Below are 23,828 nucleotides of genomic sequence, written 5' to 3'. Positions count from 1 at the left end.
GCAAAGACAGCAGGTTACCCACTGCGCCCCAGCTTGCTTAACTTGTTCTATCTGCCCAAAGGGCAGGACTGGGCGGACAAGCCTATTGACTCCCATCCACTGGCATTTAGAAAGAAACTAAAAGCCTGGCGACTACCCATACAGGCTTCGTGCCATTTTCCCCTCTGAGTCCATAGCACTAATTGACCCGAAGGCAGGGGTCTGCAAACGGTGGCTCCCCCGATTTGGTGGACTACAGCTCCCATGATCCTTCACCTTTGACTTTCCTGGCTTTCTCTAGTGGCCTAGTGGGAGTGTTGTCGGAAACACATGGAGTGCCAAAGGCTGCCGCCCCCTGCCCTCGTGTGAACGAGAGCATCCACCATTTCAATCCTACAGGAGCCAATGTAGGCCGGGGGGAAGCCCAGAAAAAACAGGTATTTTAATTCTGGTGAAGGAAAAGCATGAAGGGCAGGAAGAGAAGAAGAGAAAGGGGGAGTTCAGCAAAGAATAGAACGGATTAGAAGAGTCAGGAAATTAAGCACTGCCATGGGGTCTTCATTCTGAGCAACAGTGCGGACACTTCAGCGCTTGGACATAAACTTTGCTTAAAATAGATAGAAAGCCCAGCTCATATCTTTTCTGTAATTAGCTGATTTTTGTCTTCCTGGTTGTCTTTGTTAATTTGACTTCAACTTTAAAGGCCATTTTGCATCTCAACTCTCGCAAAGGTCATTTCTTAGGCCCTTTTCTTCTGAAATGATGGCATGGGAAAGGTTTTTGACGGCGTTCATACCCCTTCACCCCCGAATCTTCGCGAGAGCGCGCCTGACATGGTGTCCTTCCTTCTCAGTAGCCTCTCCGAGATGTCTCTGCCTTTCCTATGACCTTTGACCGGAATATTAGAGCGGGTCCTCTTCTCTGAACCTCAGCCGGGTCTGCCCTACCCAGGTGGCTATAACAGACATTCGACTTTGGTGAAGGCCTAGATTTTATTGGCGCTCTGAGCAAGCCGAAGCCCTGTTGCAGAAGACACGTTAGTGCCTATATAAAAAGTATTAAGTCCCCCTTGATGTTTTTTCCGGTGATTATAGGACATATAAGCTGCCAGGTCACTACAAAGGGAAAGAGATGGTGGGCGTGTTCCTTCACTGCACCGGAGGAGTCTGTGGGCCTCATTACAAATTAGTTCGTCTCGCTTTAACGGTGCCGGTAAAACCGTACCGCCACCGTTTTCCGGACAGGCTGATTCTGAGTATGTGGCTGTGTGGTGTTACACCCGCTAGGTCCGACCTGGCGGGCGTAACGCCACCGGCCGCACATGGACGTGGAAATACCGGCACCATTACTGCATCGTGCCGGTGTTTCCACTGCCCCCATTCCCCTGGAGTCCTATTGCCTCCCCGGGAATGGGGAGTAACGGAATGCCGCTCCGGAATTACCGGACCACTGGGGCTTTAATGCCCCAGTGATTCTGGCAAGTCCGGAGCTGGTAAATCCCCACGAGCCCGGCGGCAGCCTGCCCTTTTACCGGCACGGCTACCGCCAGACTCGTAATGAAGCCCTGTTTTTCCATTTGTTGGGAGGGTGAAATGGACGTAAGGGGGGCGGTAGGGGAGAGAAACTGAGTCAGTAGATGGAAAGTACATTTTGGAAGCAATATCTCAGAGTTTAATATTTGTTCTTCCTGTTGTAAATATACTGTACGCATGAGTTCACTCGGTTATAAGTCATATAATCGCTGGAAAAAACATCGAGACTGCCAACAAACAGAGAAACAGACTCCTCCGGTGCAGTGAAGGAACAGGCCCACCATCTCTTTCCCTTGGTAGTGACCTGGCAGCTTATATGTCATACAGTCGCCAGAAAAAACATCGAGGGTGACTCAATACTTTTTTTAAAGGTACTAAATACCCTTCCCAACATATTATAGGACTAGTGCAATTATATCAACAAACTCCGGTCCTAGAATATTTGGGGAAAGTGTTGGATAGTGCCTTAAGAAAAATGTTGAGTCGCCCTGGATGTTTTTTCCAGCGGTTACATGACTGGATAGCGTTCACTCTCGGTTGCGCTGACTGTCGCTGCTGCTCACACTACTCTTTGGCCGGGTGTCTGTGCCGCACTGCAGGCTCCAGTTAAGATTTGGAAGTGGGAGTCATTTACACCCTATTTTTGAAGTTGGGTGTAAAATGATTTTATATGAAGTAGAACGTAATTGCCTTTCCCAGCGGGGTGTTTTGTAATCAATCTATACTTTCAGCCCATATTAAAAGATGCCTTTTTACCTCAAAGTTCCTCTTTAGAGCAGGCACTAATGGCAGTATAGCGCCCTCCTGTAGCACTGCTCTGCTGGTGCCACACATCTGTAGATATCCCTGAATCTGGGTGGGGAAAGCGGGGAGCGGGCTCCTATTTGCCCCTGGTGTCTATTTTGTTGGCAATATTTGTATTCCCAATGTTTTTTAATTAGTATTTGCCTGCTTTTAGGGAGTCATTCTGCCTGCTCCACCACTTCAGGTTAGGTCTGGGAATACGTACAACATTTTTTGTATTTGATTTGTTTTTAATGATGGCCATATCTATGCCTCAAAGAATTTCAATTTGATTCCCGTTTCTTCCTACTTTATTATAATGTCATCCATATCTTCTGTAGCTGCGTTGCTTTGCTCCTGCCTTTTGCTCCTGCCTCTTGCTCCTGCCTCTTGCGCCTGCCTCTTGGTCTTGCCTCCCGCTCCTGCCTCTTGTTCCTGCCTCTTGGTCCTGCCTCCTGCCTCTTGTTCCTGCCTCCTACTCCTGCCTCTTGGTCCTGCCTCTTGCTCCGGCCTCTTGCTCTTGCCTCCTGCTCCTGCCTCTTGTTCCTGCCTCTTGTTCCTGCCTCTTGGTCTTGCCTCCTGCCCCTGCCTCTTGCTCCTGCCTCTTGCTCCTGCCTCTTGTTCCTGCCTCTTGCTCCTGCCTCTTGGTCTTGCCTCCCGCTCCTGCCTCTTGTTCCTGCCTCTTGGTCCTGCCTCCTGCCTCTTGCTGCTGCCTCCTACTCCTGCCTCTTGGTCCTGCCTCTTGCTCCGGCCTCTTGGTCCTGCCTCTTGTTCCTGCCTCTTGTTGCTGCCTCCTAGTCCTGCCTCTTGGTCCTGCCTCTTGCTCCGGCCTCTTGTTCCTTCCTCTTGGTCCTGCCTCTTGTTCCTGCCTCTTGATCCTTCTGTAACGCTCACCTGGTTCCCACGGAGGCGCAGCGTCGAAGGCGCAGAACTCTGAAGATGGACAGGAAGGGCCCCTCTATTCTGGCTTCCCTGGCTCGTTGGATACCCTCCTGTGCGTGAAAAGGGAGTATTACCAACTGTGGAACAATGCTCAAGCCTCCCACTCCCTTCCAACCCTCCACGATACCTCCTCCACGATTCCCCGTGAAGCCTCACCTTAGGGTTTGGAAGGATGAGCTCTCCATCCTGCTTCTGATGCAGGGGCGCGTTGAAACCCAGTTACTTCACTGGATTGAGGATTGATGGGAGTTCAGGTAAGCTTGACTGTTCAGGTAAGGCGCTGTAAAAGTTCTGTTCAAAAGTTCAAGCTTAATAATAATGTTCGTTGTCTAATTGCAGCAAGCGCTAATGCTTATGTCTTTTTCCCCTTAGGGGCCGGGGTTCGGAGTGCCGGAGATATGGCGCCGACCCGAAGTGAAACAGTTCTGGATGAGCGCTCAGGTAATGTCTTTGCATTCGCTCATTCAATGTCTTTGTCTTTTTTCCCCATAGGGGCCGGGGTCCGGAGATGCCAGGAAGCGGCAGGACCCGAAATGCAGTGGGAATAATCCAACAGGTAAGACTTAAAAGGAAACTGAGCTTTCCTTATTCCTTTTCTCCCTCTCACCTTTGTTCTTGTCTTTTTTCCTCTAGGCGCCGGGGCGTAGCTGAATCTGGAAGATCGCTGAAGATGGAAGCGCCTTGCAAAGGTGAGTAAAATGCAGCGCTGCAGCGATCGAAACGAAATGCCTTTAAAATGATGTCTTCCTTTTCAGGGCCGTTGGAGAAATGACTCCGGGATGCAGATTTAGCAGGTAAGGGCTTTTCTTCTCCTATTCTCTTCCTTTCTCCCCTTGCAGGTGTTCCAGGGTGCTGGCAGGCGTGGCTGAAGTCAGGATGCAGGAGCTGACACGGTGAGCGTCCAGCTGCTAGGTGCAGAACAACGCGAAGCATGTGTGGCTGTTCGGGTGGGGTTTAAATAGCCTTGGAAGAAGTTCCTGGTATGTATCCTTCCACCAATCAGGTATGTATCCTTCCCCGACCACACCCGGGTGGTGAAGTAGTCCTACAGGTTAAGTAGTCCCATTCAGGCCTCAAGAGGGCCTGGATGAAGCAGCAAGGTCTGCATCAGGTAAGTGTGCACCCAAGCACTTAAACACATATCCTCTTCTATGAGCCTGGCGCCTAAGGCGCCAGGACTGGGGTCCGCTATGAGCCTGGCGCCTAAGGCGCCAGCACTGAGTCCAAAGGGCCCCGACTTGGGCCCGCTGAGACTTCCCTGGGGAAAATGATGTCTGCCTCTGGGGTTGCTGGGCCCGGCTTGGCTCCTTAGAGGTAGGCATCATGACAGTACCCCCCCTCAAGGCCCCTCCCAAGGTCTTTTCCTCCGGGGGTTTTGGTTTGTGCGGGAATCTTCGATGGAATCTTTGAATTAATCGTGGTGCGTGAACATAGTTACTGGGTTCCCAAGATCTTTCCTGAGGTCCATATCCTTTCCAATCAACAAGATAGAAGAGTTTCGACTTAACTATCTTGGAATCTAAAATGTCTTTCACTTCGAATTCTAATTCTCCATCAATTTGGACAGGGCCTGGGGGCTCAGACAGTCTGGTTCCAGGTTGTACTGGTTTTAGAAGAGATGCGTGAAAAACGGGATGAATCCGCATGTTGGATGGTAAATCGAGTTTAAAGGCCACTGGGTTGATAATAGCTTTGATGGGGTAAGGCCCAATGAATCTGGGATTAAAAGTTTGCTGACCCTTGAGGGGTAGATGTTTAGTTGCTAGCCATACCTGATCTCCTACTTGGTAAGGAGGAGTTTTACTTCGGTGCAAATCAGCGTTTTCTTTATACTTTTTCTTGGCTTGCTGTAAGTGGGTTGTAGCTTCTTTGAAGGCTTGGGTTATTGTGGAATGTAGGTGATTTACTGCAGGCATCTCCAGGGTCAGAGGTGGATCTAGGTCAGAGGTCCGAGGATGGTGACCATACAGGGTATAAAAAGGAGTCTGTCCGGTTCCAGAATGCACTGAATTGTTGTATGCATATTCTGCAATCCAAAGGATGTCCTTCCAATTCAACTCGGATTGGTGTAACATGCACCGCAGATATTGCTCGAGAGTCTGATTCGTTCTCTCGGTTTGTCCGTCGGTCTGGGGGTGGTGGCTGGTGGATAACCGCACGTCTATTTGTGCTAGTTGGCAACATTTCTTCCAAAAGTGGGAGATAAATTGACTTCCACGGTCTGAGACTAATATGGAAAGGAAACCATGTAACCGCACTATATTTTCCATAAATTCCTTGGCCAAGGTGGAAGCTGAAGGCAATCCTTTTAAAGGGATAAAATGGGCCATTTTGGAGAATAGATCCACTATTACGAGGATCGTGTTGTAACCACCACAAGGAGGCAGGTCAGTTATAAAGTCCATTGACAAGGTGTGCCAAGGTACTGGTGGAATGTCCAAAGGTTGAAGTAAGCCGGCTGGCCTTTTCTTTTGACTCTTATTTTGGGCACAGATTCCGCAAGACAACACAAATGACTTTATGTCTTTTCTCTAAGAAGGCCACCAGAAGTGGCGTTTGATCTTTTCTTCTGTTTTCGCGATACCGGGGTGTCCTTCCATTAATGATTCATGATGACGGGTAATGACAAGTTCCTGCAATTCTTTACTTGGCAGAAATAACCGCTCTTGGAAGTAGGGTAAATCATCCTTAACGGTGTAGTGAGGACCCTTTTGACTCCATTCCAGTAAGGCAGAAGAGTCAAAAAGCTGTTTTACTTGAGCTTGGATGTCCTCAATGGTTTACAATGAAGTCAAGCCCAGAATTCTTTGTTCCGGTATGATTGGCACAGGTTCTAAACTCGAATTGGGTTCTTCCATGCCTATCCGGGATAAGGCATCTGCCTTACCATTCTTGCAGCCAGGGCGATAGGTAATTACAAAATCAAATTCCGCAAAGAATAAAGCCCATCGGAGTTGTCGCGAAGATTGAGCTTTGGCCGTCTTTAAATATTGCAAATTTCTGTGGTCCGTAATTACGGTGATGGTGTGTCTTGCACCGAGAAGATAGTGACGCCAAGCCTTGAAAGCTTATTTAATAGCCAGTAGTTCTTTGTCGGTAATTGCGTAATTGAGTTCAGGTGGAGAGAATTTTCTGGACCAAAAGGCTACAGGGTGTAGCTGGTTAGTTTCTGGGTCTCTTTGCGACAGGACAGCTCCCATGGCCGAACTGGATGCATCGGTTTCCACGATGTAAGGGAGATCTGGGCGCGGGTGCTTCAATACAGGTGCAGAGGTGAATTTGGTTTTCAGGTCCTGAAAGGCTTGTTCAGCCTCAAGAGTCCATTCAAAGCGTTTATTTTTCTTTAGGAGAGCTGTGATGGGTTGAACAGTTCGAGAAAATTCCGGGATGAACCTTCGATAGAAATTGGCAAAGCCAAGCATGCTTTGCACTCCCTTCACAGAGCTAGGAGATGGCCATTTGAGAATGGCGTCCACTTTCCGCAAGTCCATTCGGATTCCTTGAGGTGTCAGGATGAATCCGAGAAACTCCACTTCTGTGGTATGAAAAACGCATTTTTCGAGCTTGGCAAATAATTTGTGCTGGCGCAATTTCTCAAGAACTGCCCTAACATGGTTTCTGTGATCAGATTTTGAGGAGGAATACACCAGGATGTCGTCAATATAAACGATGACACAAACATCGATAAGTTCCCGAAGAACATCATTTCATGAAGTACTGAAAGGCGGCAGGTGTGTTGCACAAACCGAAGGGCATTACTTGATATTCGAAGAGCCCAAATTTGGTGCGGAATGCAGTCTTCCACTCGTCGCCCTCTTTTATACGTACCAGGTGGTAAGCTCCTCGGAGATCTAGCTTGGTGTACACAAGAGCATCTTTTACTTGGTCGATAAGCTCAGGTATCAGGGGCAAAGGGTAACGATTCTTAATCGTTATCTGATTTAGGGCGCGGTAGTCAATACAGGCCCTAAGGTCTCCTTCCTTTTTAGGTACGAAGAACAAAGCGGAAGAGACTGGTGACTTTGATGGGCGAATGAAACCATTGGCCAGGTATTGATCCAAATACTGGCGCAAATGCAGGTTCTCAGGTTCAGTAAGAGCATAAATCCTACTACAAGGTAGTTGTGCATTGGGTACCAAGTCGTTTTGGCAATCATAAGATCGATGGGGAGGTAAGGTGTTAGCCTGCTCTTTCTGAAAAACGTCTTCGAATTCTTGGTATTCAGATGGTAGCTGTACAGGGGTGGAAGTTACAGAGGCTAGACCCATAGCTGGATTCCTTGGGTAACAGGTTGGTTCACAATCAGGAAAAGTTATCTTCTTTGCTCGCCAGTCTATTCTCGGATTATGTGTTTCTAACCAAGGGATTCCAAGAAGTACTTGAAATTGTGGGGCCTTGATCACATCAAACACGATTGCTTCCCGATGTCTGTCCTGACCCACCAGAGTGATTTCAACTGTGGAATGCGTTACAGGCCCTGAGGCTATTTCGGTTCCATCAACTGTAGTAATTACATCTTGGGTTACTTTCGGGCGGAGAGGAAGCTTAATCCTGGAAGCCAATTCACGGTCTATGTAATTTCCAATAGCTCCACTGTCTATGTATGCTTTTATAGCATGCAACTGCTGAGGCTGTTTTGGGTTCACAAGCACCATTGGCATGACAAAATGCGAGGTCAAAGAGTTTGTTTTCAAGCTCGGCAAGCGGACCCCTACGCTTGTCGGGCTAGGTCGTTTCCCGAACCAGGTGTCAATAACTCGTTATCAGTGGCTCCAACCACCTTCTTGGGTGGTTTAACTGGACAACTTTGAAGAAAGTGACCGGAAGTTCCGCAATACAGACAAAGTTGCATTTGTCGCCTTCTCTCTCGTTCCTTCTGCGTTAATGGTCCTTTAACACTGCCAATTTGCATAGGTTCGGAAAAGTCAGTACTCTTGGAGTTAACGTGGGTCTTGATAGGTACTCTGGTTTCATACTTGAGCCGATCTGCTTTTCTATTTTGAAGTCTGTGATCAAGTTGAACCACTAAGTATATGTAGTCTGCGCAGGCCTGGGGTGGATCTACTATCTGAGCTATAACATCTTTAAGCTCTCCGCGCAGGCCTCGATGAAACAATGTGATCCTTTTATTTTCAGGCCATCCGGTTTCCACAACTAGTCTATTAAAGGTGGCGATATAGGACAAAAGATCCTGATTACCTTGTCGTAAGGATAGCAGTTCGTTGTCAAGGGCCTGTCCCTGCGAGTGTCGAGCGAACAATCTTTCCATGCTGGCCTGGAAGCCCTGGAAATCCCGGAGAATGGGATCATCCTGATTTACCAATGGAATAGACCAAACGGCAGCACAGCCACTGAGGTAAGATAGTACAAAGGCTACTTTGGTCTGGTCGTTGGGGAAGGCCCCGGGCCTGCATAAAAAGTGTAAACGGCATTGGTTCATAAAAACGGCATATTTCTTGGGATCCCCCGCAAAACGTTCCAGCGGGGCCAAAGGCATGTGTCCAGGTAGATTGATTTGTACCGGGTTATTCGAACCCATTGTTGTAGAAATATCTCCGGAAACAGGTAAAGGAGTGTGCTCTGCCTGGCCCTGCAATAACCTTTTGGCCAGATCATTAGTTCTTTCCTTGGATAGGATTAGTTCCCTTCTGAGAGCATTAGTCCCCTGGCGGGCTGAGTGCACTTCTGCCCGTAATTCCCCTAAAAGATGGGCCAGCTGATCTGTCTCGGAAGTCTCCATAGCGCCCAGGTGGGAAATTGTGGTAAGGCTTCGCGTTCTGTAACGCTCACCTGGTTCCCACGGAGGCGCAGCGTCGAAGGCGCAGAACTCTGAAGATGGACAGGAAGGGCCCCTCTATTCTGGCTTCCCTGGCTCGTTGGATACCCTCCTGTGCGTGAAAAGGGAGTATTACCAACTGTGGAACAATGCTCAAGCCTCCCACTCCCTTCCAACCCTCCACGATACCTCCTCCACGATTCCCCGTGAAGCCTCACCTTAGGGTTTGGAAGGATGAGCTCTCCATCCTGCTTCTGATGTAGGGGCGCGTTGAAACCCAGTTACTTCACTGGATTGAGGATTGATGGGAGTTCAGGTAAGCTTGACTGTTCAGGTAAGGCGCTGTAAAAGTTCTGTTCAAAAGTTCAAGTTTAATAATAATGTTCGTTGTCTAATTGCAGCAAGCGCTAATGCTTATGTCTTTTTCCCCTTAGGGGCCGGGGTTCGGAGTGCCGGAGATATGGCGCCGACCCGAAGTGAAACAGTTCTGGATGAGCGCTCAGGTAATGTCTTTGCATTCGCTCATTCAATGTCTTTGTCTTTTTTCCCCATAGGGGCCGGGGTCCGGAGATGCCAGGAAGCGGCAGGACCCGAAATGCAGTGGGAATAATCCAACAGGTAAGACTTAAAAGGAAACTGAGCTTTCCTTATTCCTTTTCTCCCTCTCACCTTTGTTCTTGTCTTTTTTCCTCTAGGCGCCGGGGCGTAGCTGAATCCGGAAGATCGGTGCTGGAGATGGAAGCGCCTTGCAAAGGTGAGTAAAATGCAGCGCTGCAGCGATCGAAACGAAATGCCTTTAAAATGATGTCTTCCTTTTCAGGGCCGTTGGAGAAATGACTCCGGGATGCAGATTTAGCAGGTAAGGGCTTTTCTTCTCCTATTCTCTTCCTTTCTCCCCTTGCAGGTGTTCCAGGGTGCTGGCAGGCGTGGCTGAAGTCAGGATGCAGGAGCTGACACGGTGAGCGTCCAGCTGCTAGGTGCAGAACAACGCGAAGCATGTGTGGCTGTTCGGGTGGGGTTTAAATAGCCTTGGAAGATGTTCCTGGTATGTATCCTTCCACCAATCAGGTATGTATCCTTCCCCGACCACACCCGGGTGGTGAAGTAGTCCTACAGGTTAAGTAGTTCCATTCAGGCCTCAAGAGGACCTGGATGAAGCAGCAAGGTCTGCATCAGGTAAGTGTTCACCCAAGCACTTAAACACATATCCTCTTCTATGAGCCTGGCGCCTAAGGCGCCAGGACTGGGGTCCGCTATGAGCCTGGCGCCTAAGGCGCCAGCACTGAGTCCAAAGGGTCCCGACTTGGGCCCGCTGAGACTTCCCTGGGGAAAATGATGTCTGCCTCTGGGGTTGCTGGGCCCGGCCTGGCTCCTTAGAGGTAGGCATCATGACACCTGCCTCTTGGTCTTGCCTCCTGCTCCTGCCTCTTGTTCCTGCCTCTTGTTCCTGCCTCTTGGTCTTGCCTCCTGCCCCTGCCTCTTGCTCCTGCCTCTTGTTCCTGCCTCCTGCTCCTGCCTCTTGCTCCTGCCTCTTGGTCTTGCCTCCCGCTCCTGCCTCTTGGTCTTGCCTCCCGCTCCTGCCTCTTGGTCCTGCCTCTTGGTCCTGCCTCCTGCTCCTGCCTACTGCTCCTGCCTCTTGGTCCTGCCTCTTGTTCCTGCCTCTTCGTCCTGCCTCTTGGTCTTGCCTCCTGCTCCTGCCTCTTGGTCTTGCCTCCTGCTCCTGCCTCTTGGTCCTGCCTCTTGGTCCTGCCTCTTGCTCCTCTCTCTTGGTCCTGCCTCTTGTTCCTGCCTCTTGTTCCTGCCTCTTGCTCCTGCCTCTTGGTCTTGCCTCCTGCCCCTGCCTCTTGCTCCTGCCTCTTGTTCCTGCCTCTTGCTCCTGCCTCTTGTTCCTGCCTCTTGGTCCTGCCTCTTGGTCCTGCCTCCTGCTCCTGCCTCTTGGTCCTGCCTCCTGCTCCTGCCTCTTGCTCGTGCCGCTTGCTCCTGCCTCTTCCTCCTGTCTCTTGGCCCTGTCTCTTGGCCCTGCCTCTTGTTCCTGCCTCTTGCTCCTGCCTCTTGGTCCTGCCTCGTGCTCCTGCCTCTTGCTCCTGCCTCTTGGCCCTGCCTTTTGGTCCTGCCTCTTGTTCCTGCCTCTTGCTCCTGCCTCTTGCTCCTGCCTCTTGGTCCTGCCTCCTGCCTCTTCTTTCTGCCTCTTGTTCCTGCCTCTTGCTCCTGCCTCTTGCTCCTGCCTCTTGCTCCTGCCTCTTGGTCCTGCCTCCTGCCTCTTCTTTCTGCATCTTGTTCCTGCCTCTTGCCCCTGCCTCTTGCTCCTGCCTCTTGCTCCTGCCTCTTGTTCCTGCCTCCTGCCTCTTCTTTCTGCCTCTTGTTCCTGCCTCTTGTTCCTGCCTCTTGCTCCTGCCTCTTGCTCCTGCCTCTTGGTCTTGCCTCCTGCCCCTGCCCCTTGCTCCTGCCTCTTGCTCCTGCCTCTTGGTCCTGCCTCTTGGTCCTGCCTCCTGCTCCTGCCTCTTGCTCCTGCCTCTTGGTCTTGCCTCCCGCTCCTGCCTCTTGGTCCTGCCTCCTGATCCTGCCTCCTGCTCCTGCCTACCGCTCCTGCCTCTTGGCCCTGCCTCTTGTTCCTGCCTCTTGGTCCTGCCTCTTGGTCTTGCCTCCTGGTCCTGCCTCTTGGTCCCGCCTCTTGGTCCTGCCTCTTGCTCCTGCCTCTTGGTCCTGCCTCTTGCTCCTGCCTCTTGGTCCTGCCTCCTGCTCCTGCCTCTTGCTCCTCCCTCTTGTTCCTGCCTCTTGCTCCTGCCTCTTGGTCCTGCCTCTTGCTCCTGCCTCTTGGTCCTGCCTCTTGCTCCTGCCTCTTGCTCCTGCCTCTTGGTCCTGCCTCTTGCCTCTTCTTTCTGCTTCTTGTTCCTGCCTCTTGCTCCTGCCTGTTGTTCCTGCCTCTTGCTCCTGCCTCTTGCTCCTGCCTCTTGCTCCTGCCTCTTGCTTCTGCCTCTTGCTCCTGCCTCTTGGTCCTGCCTCTTGTTCCTGCCTCTTCCCCGCTGTTGGTTCCTCATTATGCCTGCCTTGGACTCCATCTTGCTCTCTGAATGCTACTTGACAGCTCTGTACACCTCGTGCCAAGGACCCCATTTAAAAAATGTATTTATTTATTTGTATGAATCAAAAAGGAAATTGATTTTTACAAAGAACTTTTCAAAGTCCGTTTCTCGTTTTGCCTTTGAAGCAAACTTTGTTTGAACGATGAACAAAAGAAGTGGAACAGCTAGGGTTTTCAGTCTTTTGAGGCCAATTTGAACTTGCACTGGAAGGTCAACATGTCGAGTCGCCTAGAGTCTCGCGTAGTAGAAGAGTCGGCGAGGAATCTCGGTCTGCAGAGATCGATTCAGAAGGTGCCAAGGTGTCCAGTTTAGCCATGATTTGCTACACAAGTTGAGATGTGGCCATAAACCAAGTTGGTTTATCTCTGCTGATCATTCTTGACCACCACCAAGATTCACTTTCCAAAGTGGGGTCCGAAGAAAAATGCTGCATGTAAGACATCCTGAGTTGTTTTGTTTCAGGGCAGCCCAGAAGCAGATGGCGAACTGTCTCTTTTTCGTTTATCTTGCGACATAGTCTACAATATGAAGAGTTGGACAGGCCCCTAATGGTTTTAATTTCGTTTGTAGGTAGCAGGTTTAGTCTCGCTCTTAAAAGGTAATTTCTTGCTTTTCTGTTAGGAAATAGTTTGAGGTATCCCTGCAGTATTTTTAATTTCTTGGTATTTGGGGGCAGATGTTGCGTTAGCTTATTTTCTGAAGCTTTTGCGAGTGTCGTTATCCAGTCTAACTCTTTGGTTTTTTTCAAGATTTTTGCCGGATTTTGAATCAAATCGTCTTCATCGCACTCCATATCCTTCAGGAGCAAGGAGACGTACGACTTCCAGGTTTGTACGAGTTTGTTTGATTCAACTGCTAATTCTGTTTTGATGATTTTGTATAACAGTGGGCTTTCAGGGAGTAGGATTTTCCTGTAAAGTCTTAAGGAATTGCAGTTCAGGATTCCTTGTAGCGACAAAAGACTAAGTTCTCTGCGAATAGAAGCTACTGGTGTAGAAGCCGGCAGACCGAGAACTGTTCGCCAGTAGTAAGCCTCAAGTTTGGGCCAGATTTCACGCAGGAGCAATATCATCGCTTCTGTGCCGTAGGTTAAGGCAGGAACCACCTTCATTTTATAGAAGTCGATCGCTGGGATTGTTGAGAAGCGACCTAGTTTTTGATCGATTGCTTTTCCTTGAGTGGCTAGTTTCCTGGTTTTAGTTCTTAGGTGCTCTTGCATGGAGGTTTCTTTTCTTGTATAATCCAGTATAATCCCTAGGTACTTGAAGTTTGGGACTGTTTCGATCTCTGCCGAATGGAAAAACCATTTTAGTTTTTCAATTTTCTTTGTTGTTTTCTCCAAGGTAATTATTTTTGTTTTACCTTTGTTTACTTCCAGGTTGTTGGCTGTTACGTATTCGTGTAGGTTTTCAAGTTGGCGTTGTAATCCAATGGGTGTTTGATCAATCAGGATGAGATCGTCTGCGTAAAGTAATCTGCTGATTGTGTGTTTCCCCACCCGTGGAGGGAACGATCTCACAGACATTTCTGATGTTTGGAAATCGCCAAGATAAGCCAAAAAGAGGGCGAGGGCCAGAGGACACCCCTGCTTAACTCCCCTTTGTATCATGGTAGAGTTGGATAGTGATCCTTGACAATTCAGTCTAACTCGTACTGATGTGTTCGTGTGGAGCAGTTTGATGGGGTTTAGTATGGCTTCTGGGCAGGTCCAGTTTTTCAATTTACTCCATAGGAGGGTCCTGTCGACTCTGTCGAATGCTTGGGTGAAGTCAATGAAGGCCAGGTGTAGCCGCGGTCCTCCTACGAGCACTTTAGTTTTTAGGATGCTTATTAAAAAGATGTTGGCTACAGTTCCCAGGTTTTTTTTATCCAGATTGTAATGGATCATTGCACAGAGCTTCCCGAGCCCAGTTTTGGAACCTTTTCAATAGCAGGGTTCCAAATAACTTTCCTATAGGGTCAAGCAGTGCTATAGGTCAGTAATTGGCTGGGTCGTTGATATTGCCCTTCTTGTATATTGGCACGATCGTAGCTGTTGTCCAGGAAGCAGGTATTGATTTTGATTTTGAGCATCTTAGAAAAACTTGGCTGATAAAGGTCGACCAGGCTTCCGAGTGCGACTTTAGGTCGATGTTTGTGATACCTTCGGGTCCTGGTGCTCTTGAATTTTTCAGCTTGCTTATTAGATCGAGGATTTCTTCCTGGTCATTGAGTTTAACCCGCGGAGGATCTTGGCTCTCTAGTTTAGCGAGGTTCTAGTCCCCAGGTAGTCTAAACGTATCCTTTATATACTTTTTCCAGGTTTCTTCGCCAATCACATTTTGGGTGTTTGAGCTCCTAGAGGTTTGCTTGGAGTTTAACAATGACCAAAATTCTTTCAAGTTTTTTATACAGATCGATCTCAATATTGCTTCGGAGTCCTGTTGGTATTGACTTCTTCGATGGGATTTTAACCATGAGTGGTAGATGGATTTTGCTTTCGCTTTGGCACCTTTCGCTTGATTTGTGTCGAGCTTGGTTGAGGCTCTAATGGCTTTGCGGTATAAACGTAGTTTTTCCACTAGTAATGTGTCGTACGAGTGTTTCACAGATGTTGAAAGGGATCTCGTTTGGCCAGGTTTCTTGTATATTGTTAACAGAGGGCCATAATCAGTCACGAACTCCAGTTCACTTGATTTGGCCCTGTTGTACTTGTTCGATAAGTCTTTGATGTCTTTCGCAGAGAGGCGTAGTCTGTTTCCTTGCGAGTTTAGCTCAGGCTGATAGATCAACGTGGTCAGTGGATCGTTGATACTTTGCCACGATGCAATTAGAGGGTTGTGGTCACTGGCCATGGTCTGTTTCACCTCAAAAGACGAGATTAGATCCAAAAGCGATCGTGAGACAAATATGTGGTCAATTGATGACTGAGAGACTCCGTTTGACCAAGTCGTTGGACGTGACTGATCAGGAAAAACCACGTCCAGGCTTTGGAAGTGTCTAGATTTCATAAGATCTTGCCACTGCTTACCTCTGTGGTCCGCCAGGGTCAAAGGTTTTTTGGGCTTTAGCTCTGAACATGTGGCGTTTAAATCGCCACAGATTAGAATATGCGTCACTGAGTGTGTTGTTAAGATCTCGTCAATTTCCATTTCCATTTCTCTGAGGAAAGCTGGGGCTTCTATTTTCGCTGGATTCCAATATGTGTTTAGGATGGCTAGGGGCGTGCTTTGTTCTTTCTTGTCAAGGTCACTCTGGTGGGTCCATTGTAGAAGCACCGCTAGAAGATGCTGGTTTGCCGTTAAAACTCTTTCAATTTTTAAGCCGTGGCCGATGCGGATAGCTGTCAAGAGGCCAGACGATGGACGGCCTTTTGTACTTTTTAGGGCCGGCGCCAGGGAGAGTTCATAGCCATTTTAAGTTGGAGGTTTAGTTAGCCACGTTTCTTGTAAACAAAGTATGTCATACTCCCCAAGGTGAATTTCGCCCGGGGAGGTCAAATGTAGAAAGCCTCTGGTGTTCCAAGAACAAAGACGAATTGTGTGTCTGACGATGTCTAGTTGTTGCTGTTCTTTGTGGTTATGGTCGGGGGTTCTTGAGTCGCTATTTAGATTTCCTTGGTATGAGGGCTTTGGGAAGCCAGGACCATAGGCCCGTAATGGTCGGCTTGGGCTGCTTTGCGCCTTCATTCGTTGGCATGGATTGAACCGATTGGCTAAAAGTTTTAATCAGAATCTGCGGAGATAAGTTGCTGATGTTGGTGGGACGGGTATTTGTATCAGTTTTTTTACCCTTTTCACCGAACCTTGGATTTAGTTTATCTTGCCCCCTCAGGGATGATTTTCCACAGTTGGGAGGAACAGGGGCATACACTGTAGTATAATTTTTTTGCTCTGGGTTTCTGTTACTGTGTAGCTCTGGCTGTTTCTTTGGCGAGTCCTTTGAGAGGTTGGTTTACTTGCTGAGTACTTTGTTGGTTTTCGTTTCCCCTTGAAGTGTGAGTGTTGTTGCTTGGGTGTTCACTGTGGTTTTTTGACTCAGTAAGATCATAGCCCAGCCTCAGTAATTCTCTAGTTTCGCATCTTAATAAGTCTTTGACCGTTGCTGATGTAACGTGAAGATATGTTTGCACCCTTCCTTTCCTATGACTCGGATCGACGATCTTTAGGTCGTCTGTTTTTATTTTCCTCAACTTTACCACGTGATTGAATAGGATTAGTACTGAACTTCGGTTTTGAATCACGTCATCATGGTTTCCCTGGATTTGTTCTAGTTTTAGAACCCACCGCTGTTTCTGCAGGGAGTTAGAGGTCTTGCTGTATTTTTCTTTTTCTGGATCGATAGTGGGGTGTGTTGGTCCCTGGTTTTTGGTAGCCTATATCAGATTTTGCCTTGGAGGTTACTTTCTCATGCAACTGATCCTCTTTTTGAGTGGCGTGCGTCCCGGTACAGTTTTTGTGTGAGGTAGAACTTTGTCTAGAGTCGTTCGCCGTTTGAAGAGGAGGAGCTGTTGGATGTTGGATCTTGCTCTGGTTTATAGGCGAGTAGTTACTAGCATTCGTTTGAAGTTTCATCAGGTTTTGATTTAATTTGTTGCAGCGTTCTTCTAGAGTAAGGAAGGGTGAAGTTTGGTTTGTGTTTTCGTCTTCTGATATGTCGGCTGAACTTTGAGAGTGACCCACAAATGTTACCGTTCTTCTTTGAGTTTCGGCTATTTCGTCCATGAGGTCTATTTGAGCACATTCATCAAGATGTTGACTGATGTTCATCAAGGGATCCCGGTCCATGGCGTCTTCAGTCATTTTCTAAGATTGCGTATTGGTACTTTGTGTGGTTGGAGCGATCTGAGTCAATGGAGGACTAATATTCTTCCTTACTGGTGTGGACTTGTCTTTGCTCACTTTCGTTCTAGGTTTGGACCGAGTTTCCTGTTGCTTCATCAGCTTCGGAGTTTGTGATTCACTCTTTTTGCTTTGGTCCTTTTCTGTTTTGTTTTTCTTAAAGATCAGGAAGGGTTGGTCGGCACTTTGGCCTGCAGGAGTATTTCCTGAGTCCGAGAGGATGATGTCATCTACTACCAACACCACATCTTTTCTCCCTACATCGACACGAGTTGCAGTTTTCGTTTTCGTTTGAATTGTGTCGGTTTGGGTTTGAGAATGTTTGTAAGCGGTTTGCGCAGTCAAATCTATGAACGGAGAGGTTTGTTCCCCCATCTCTCTAAAGGTTTTGAGGTGCCTCAAGTCTGCGATTGATGAATTTGAATCTCTAAGGTGATCTTGGGTTGGTGCAGAATAACGTTTTTGTTCTTTAGTCTGTTTCATGCTTTCTTCGTGGGCCATCACATAGCCCTCTAAGAAGATGAGCTTAGTGTACATCATCGCCTGGATTGAAGTGTGGTCTTTTAGGGTCTCGTTCAAAGATTCGTAAAGTTTTGTAAATGGAGTAAGACCTATTGATATTGCTGACATGATGGAGAAGATATCAAGTTTTTTCTCTGGTGGGATTTTTGTAGGAGAATTTGCTTGGCCTCTTGGACTTTTTTGTGGCGAAATAGATGGAAGTGCCGTTGAAGATTTTTGGTGATGTCTCGTAGACGGTTGGTCCAGAGAATATCTTCGAGGCGGACCCCGTACAGAAGGTAAAGCTGGAGTCGACTTTGAACTTCCAAAACCGTTTCCAGTGTTTCTAGGGTTTTCTTTTTCTGAGGCAATGGTGAGGTCTGGCGTGGTGGGTCTGGCCGGACCCGTCATTGAAGCTGCGACGTTCTTGTCCTGGTCAGCCAGTCGTCTTGAGGATAACCGGGGAAGTTCAGGATCCGGTTGAGGTCCCTCCTCTCAAGGGTTTGTTGGTACTTGGGTTTCGGACGTTACAGGTTGTAGGTCAGGATTCTGGGAGTCAGTAGCCATGAAATTTAGTCCAACCGATGCTTTTGATGATTTGTCTGCCGGAAAAATTTGAGGAAAGCTAGGTGGGACGAGAACTTGTCCTTTGGTGGTTGCAGAAGTGGAATCCGTAGTATTTCCATTTAGAATGTTTTTTTGGGAATCTCCATGGTCAATGTCGTCGTTTGTGGTAGAGTTAGTCCCGGGCGGTGCCGCTAATAGTTCGCTAAGGTCTATAAGGGGCGCCGATCTGTCCCCCTTCAGAACCTGTGGTTTCTGTTTGAGCGGGGTTGAAGTCTGCTCTAAAGTGTTAGTAAGTGGGACCTCTTTGTGCATTTGGTGTAGTTTGGAGGCGGCCAGAGTCGCCAACGTTTGGGGGCAGAATGACTGGTAATCAATCCTCCTCTGTTTTAACGTAGGCTGACTGACCTCGAGCGCCTCCAATATTTCAATGTCAGTGAGCTCTGCTGTGTACAGTGAGCGTTGGATGTTTTTAGAGTTGAAAAAGCTTGTAAGCAGGTTTTGGTTGGAGGCAGTTTGAATTGCCTTCCCAGTCTTATTCAAATAGGCAGTGATTCCGTTGCGGTTCTTTTTTGTGACGAAGCACGTGTGTAGAGGCAGCCCTTGTTTTCTTTCTTTTCCCGCTCAGGTCGTTTATTTTTCGCCGTTTTGGGAACTGCCGGCAAATATCTTGGGCGTTTTCTTTGGTTTGTCGTGGCCGGTGTGATGTAGTGCTCGGCTTGTCTAACGTTATTTGTGGGCTTTCGTGCACGCCGGGGAGACTGTAATCGGGCATACCTTCTGGAGGAAGATGGTCAAGAGAGGCCCTCGGAGCAGGTACCAAGTTGTTACGCCTTTCCAGGGCAAGGTTTACTTCTCCCGCATCGGCGTCGCAGTGTATGATGGCTTTAACTGCGACGCGGCTGCAGGGTACGGCCACTTGAGTCTCAGTCACTGCTGGATCGCTCGTGTTCGGCAAACTTTGGCCCTCGCCGCCAAAGCCAATGCCCACTTTGAGGACTCGCCGTTCGTCGATATTACTAAGCGCCGTCTCTCCTTGTCGCCGGCCTGGATCCTCTCCCAAGGGCAACGCGGACCTGTCATCCCCTCCGGGACCGACAGGTGAGCGGGTCGGTGGGACAGTGTTCACAGGGTCTGCGGAGCTCGCGGTCGGTGGAACTTCCAGATATAGGTCCTCCGTGGCCGGTGGTGTCGACCCCAGTGGGTGGTGCAATTCCAAGTGGGTCTTTACACGTTGGTCTTCTTCTGTCGGGGCTGATAAGGGAGTCAGAGAATCAGCTGGTTTCTTTTGCATTTGTTTGTAATTTAGTGTTTTTGTTACTGGTTTGCTTCTTTTTCCTGTTGGGCTGCGGACTGTAGGGAAGAAGTGGTCTTGAGTAAGTTTCGTAGCCGTCAGCTCTTCCAAGATAGAAAGGGGGCGCGAGCTACACATCATGCAATTTGCTTCTACATCACCTGTCGGGGAGTTAGGGGGGCAGCAGTCCTCGCAGCCTCGCCAGCCATGACTGCAGGACTGCCACTCGCCTCCGCTCCGCGGACTGTTGGGGTAGTTGTAGAGTAGTGAGGAAAGAGCTCCGCCTCCAAAGTGTGGGAAGGGAAAGCAGACTCAGCAGAAGAGAATACTGCAGGACTGCCACTCGCTGCCACTCCGCGTCCGCTCTGTGGACTGTTGGGGTAGTTGTAGAGTAGTGAGAAAAGAGCTCCGTCTCCAAAGTGTGGGAAGGGAAAGCAGACTCAGCAGAAGAGAATACTGCAGGACTGCCACTCGCCACCACTCTGCGTCCGCTCCGCGGACTGTTGGGGTAGTTGTAGAGTAGTGAGGAAAGAGCTCCACCTCCAAAATGTGGGAAGGGAAAGCAGACTCAGCAGAAGAGAATACTGCAGGACTGCCGCTTGCCGCCACTCCGCGTCCGCTCTGCGGACTGTTGGGGTAGTTGTAGAGTAGTGAGGAAAGAGCTCCGCCTCCAAAGTGTGGGAAGGGAAAGCAGACTCAGCAGAAGAGAATACTGCAGGACTGCCACTCACCGCCACCCCATTTTGAATGGTACCACGTGATGGCCCACAATCAACCCCCCATGGACAGTTGCCTCACCTTCTCTTGTGCAGTTGATAGGGCAGAATTCCATTCTTGGGGTTTGTGCAGTCTCATTTTATGGGACCCTTACTCTTTTGGTATTTTTCTCCTTGATTCTGATGGTCGGAGGGGCTTTTGCTCAAGTCCTCGGCCACTTAATTCTTTTTCACTACGTAAGAGTATATGGTCCTGTATTGCCCGTAAGGCTTCCATGCCCCGGGGTACTTTTTACGCACCCCTTTGTGCCCTAGGGTGAGTATATGGTGATTATAGGGAGATTTTACATTGGTTTTAGGGCTAGGGTTGTTGCCGCTAGTTTTAAGTTTAAGTCACCAGGGGGGCAAGCCGATGGAACATATTCGTCGCCCAATGTACCTTTGCGGTAGAAAGTGGGGTACTCACAGATTTCTTAAATCCTACTCTTGACCATTTTGTTTTGAGGGGCTTCCTTTGTCCGGGGAAATCATGAAGCAGGCCTAAAGTGATTTTTGGGCATCCCGATTGGAGGGCCACAAAGACCTGTTTTGAATTTCCTAATGGGATTGGTCGGCTGGCAGAAGTCTCGGGAGGATAGCTCAGGCGCAACGTGCTCGCCTTGGAAGCAAGATGACATGGAGCAACACGGGTTTGATCCCCGGGTCTGCGCTTAGAAACCTCTGGGTATTAAGTGCGTTATCAATAACCATTTACAGTTGCAAGCTAGACCACGTCTCTGAGGGTACACCTAGAGGAACCCCTGTTTTGCCGAATGTTTGGAGGGTAAGCAGGTTCAGTTACCCGGTGGGCGATTGTGTCACCCACAATCATTGTCCCGAATCTGAGACCAGGTGTGGCCATATTGGTGGAACTGGAGTCTCGTGCCCGTGCTCTGGTTTGCATTTTTGGGAACTGGGCATTCGTCACGTGCCCTCCTCATCCTGCTGCTGGCCCAGGTCATCTGCTTATGCCAGGCCTTCCAGCCTGGCACCATTTCTGGAGCGTTTTAATGGCTGTTAATACCAGGCTCTCCACCTTGGTGCAGAAATCTATTGTCACCACAGCACCCCACCATGCCTGCATCTCTGGCTGTCTTTAGATGCCTTTGCCATGGTCCTGCACAGGGCCAGTTCTGTTCCCGTACTCTCCACGTCTACCAGCTGCACTGGATCTTCTGGCCTCCTGGAGACATCTCTGCCATGGTCCTGCACAGGGCCAGTTCTGTTCACGTGCTATCCACGCTTACATGCTGAGCTGGATCTTCTGCCCTACTGGAGCCATCTCTGCCTCGGTCCTGCACAGGGCCAGTTCTGTTCACGTGCTCTCCACGCTTGCCTGCTGAGCTGGATCTTCTGTCCTACTGGAGCTATCTCTGCCATTGTCCTGCACAGGGCCAGTTCTGTTCACGTGCTATCCACGCTTGCCCACTGAGCTGGATCTTCTGTCCTACTGGAGCCATCTCTGCCACGGTCCTGCACAGGACCAGTTCTGTTGACGTGCAATCCACGTTTGCCCGCTGAGCTGGATCTTCTGTCCTACTGGAGCCATCTCTGCCATGGTCCTGCACAGGGCCAGTTCTGTTCACGTGCTATCCACGCTTGCCCGCTGAGCTGGATCTTCTGTCCTACTGGAGCCATCTCTGCCACCTATTCTATTTCTGGATGGTGGGTCCAAATCCTGCCATAGACAAATGGTCTATCGGTACATTAAGGTTGTCATTGGCTCGGGGTTCAAGTCCCCGAGTGACTGGATACTTGTTTGCACCCTATAAAAAGAAGTGTTTACTTACTGGACTGTTTTGCCTGCCTGGAAAAGTGTTTCGAGGAAGCCACGCCCGAGTACTTACCTCTGGGTCCTGGGTTGGTGTGTAGTTCTTGATACTCGTAGTCAGTGGAAGAAATGTCCCACTTGACTTGCATTGGAGGTTGTGTCTTGGGGCTGCTGGGAGAGGAACCCGGCCCTGGATTTAATGTCAGAGGTTTTCTCTGCTGCCCCCTGGGGTGGATGGCACCAGGGAGGAACTGGCACTTACCTGGCTTTTTAAAGACAACCACAGGTCAGCGTACAGACTCTCTCTCCCTAACAGCAGTGAAGGAACTTTTGGGCATATTCGAGAAAAGCAAGGCATCCTTTACTAGAGAGCAGGCGTACAGGACAGGGAAAAGCAAGGCATCCTTTACTAGAGAGCAGGCGTACAGGACAGGGAAAAGCAAGTCATCCTTTACTAGAGAGCAGGCGTACAGGACAGGGAAAAGCAAGGCATCCTTTACTAGAGAGCAGGCGTACAGGACAGGGAAAAGCAAGGCATCCTTTACTAGAGAGCAGGCGTACAGGACAGGGAAAAGCAAGGCATCCTTTACTAGAGAGCAGGCGTACAGGACAGGGAAAAGCAAGGCATCCTTTACTAGAGAGCAGGCGTACAGGACAGGGAAAAGCAAGGCATCCTTTACTAGAGAGCAGGCGTACAGGACAGGGAACAGCAAGGCATCCTTTACTAGAGAGCAGGCGTGCAGGGCAGGGAAAAGCAAGGCATCCTTTAAACTTTGGAAGAGGATATGAGATAATAATGGAGAGAAAGAGTAAAAGGCCATAGAAACAAATGATATTTGATAGGGACAGTGTGACGAGGGGAGGGATGGAACATGCGAAAATAATAGGTAATGTTAGAAGAGAAGTGGGGCAGAATAAAGGGAAAGAAGAAAGGGGGACCCTGCGAATGGAGGGCAGAGGGTCAATAAGAGGAGAAGCAGCTCTGTTGGGCCAGACAGTGAGCAGGATTGTGAGAGGTTGGTCTGCAGGAGGGCACTGTCATGACAGTAAGTAAGCAGGATTGTGAGAGGTTGGACAGCAGGAGGGCACTGTCATGACAGTAAGTGAGTAGGATTGTGAGAGGTTGGTCAGCAGGAGGGCACTGTCATGACAGTAAGTAAGGAGGATTGTGAGAGTTTGGTCAGCAGGATTGTGAGAGGTTGGTCTGCAGGAGGGCACTGTCATGACAGTAAGTGAGTAGGATTGTGAGAGGTTGGACAGCAGGAGGGCACTGTCATGACAGCAAGTGAGCAGGATTGTGAGAGGTTGGTCAGCAGGAGGGCACTGTCATGACAGTAAGTAAGCAGGATTGTGAGAGGTTGGACAGCAGGAGGGCACTGTCATGACAGTAAGTGAGTAGGATTGTGAGAGGTTGGTCAGCAGGAGGGCACTGTCATGACAGTAAGTAAGCAGGATTGTGAGAGGTTGGACAGCAGGAGGGCACTGTCATGACAGTAAGTGAGTAGGATTGTGAGAGGTTGGTCAGCAGGAGGGCACTGTCATGACAGTAAGTAAGCAGGATTGTGAGAGTTTGGTCAGCAGGATTGTGAGAGGTTGGTCTGCAGGAGGGCACTGTCATGACAGTAAGTGAGTAGGATTGTGAGAGGTTGGACAGCAGGAGGGCACTGTCATGACAGTAAGTGAGTAGGATTGTGAGAGGTTGGTCAGCAGGAGGGCACTGTCATGACAGTAAGTAAGCAGGATTGTGAGAGTTTGGTCAGCAGGATTGTGAGAGGTTGGTCTGCAGGAGGGCACTGTCATGACAGTAAGTAAGCAGGATTGTGAGAGGTCGGTCAGCAGGAGGGCACTGTCATGACAGTAAGTGAGTAGGATTGTGAGAGGTCGGTCAGCAGGAGGGCACTGTCATGACAGTAAGTAAGCAGGATTGTGAGAGCTTGGTCAGCAGGAGGGCACTGTCATGACAATAAGTGAGTAGGATTGTGAGAGGTTGGTCTGCAGGAGGGCACTGCCATGACAGTAAGTGAGCA

The 23,828-nt window shown here is 49.2% G+C and overlaps 1 protein-coding gene across 2 annotated transcripts in view; it reads right to left on the bottom strand.

Annotated features, from left to right (window-relative positions):
• LOC138487598 (transient receptor potential cation channel subfamily V member 6-like) overlaps window positions 1–23,828 on the bottom strand; it is a 623,206-nt gene that overhangs the window by 229,598 nt on the left and 369,780 nt on the right. The gene's annotated exons all lie outside the window — the stretch shown is intronic.

The sequence above is a fragment of the Ambystoma mexicanum genome, chromosome 9 (genome assembly GCF_040938575.1).
Source record: "Ambystoma mexicanum isolate Mex_15411 chromosome 9, UKY_AmexF1_1, whole genome shotgun sequence".
NCBI lineage: Eukaryota > Metazoa > Chordata > Amphibia > Caudata > Ambystomatidae > Ambystoma > Ambystoma mexicanum.
The sequence above is the reverse complement of the archived record's forward strand: the minus strand, read 5'-3'. Positions and strand labels throughout refer to the sequence as shown.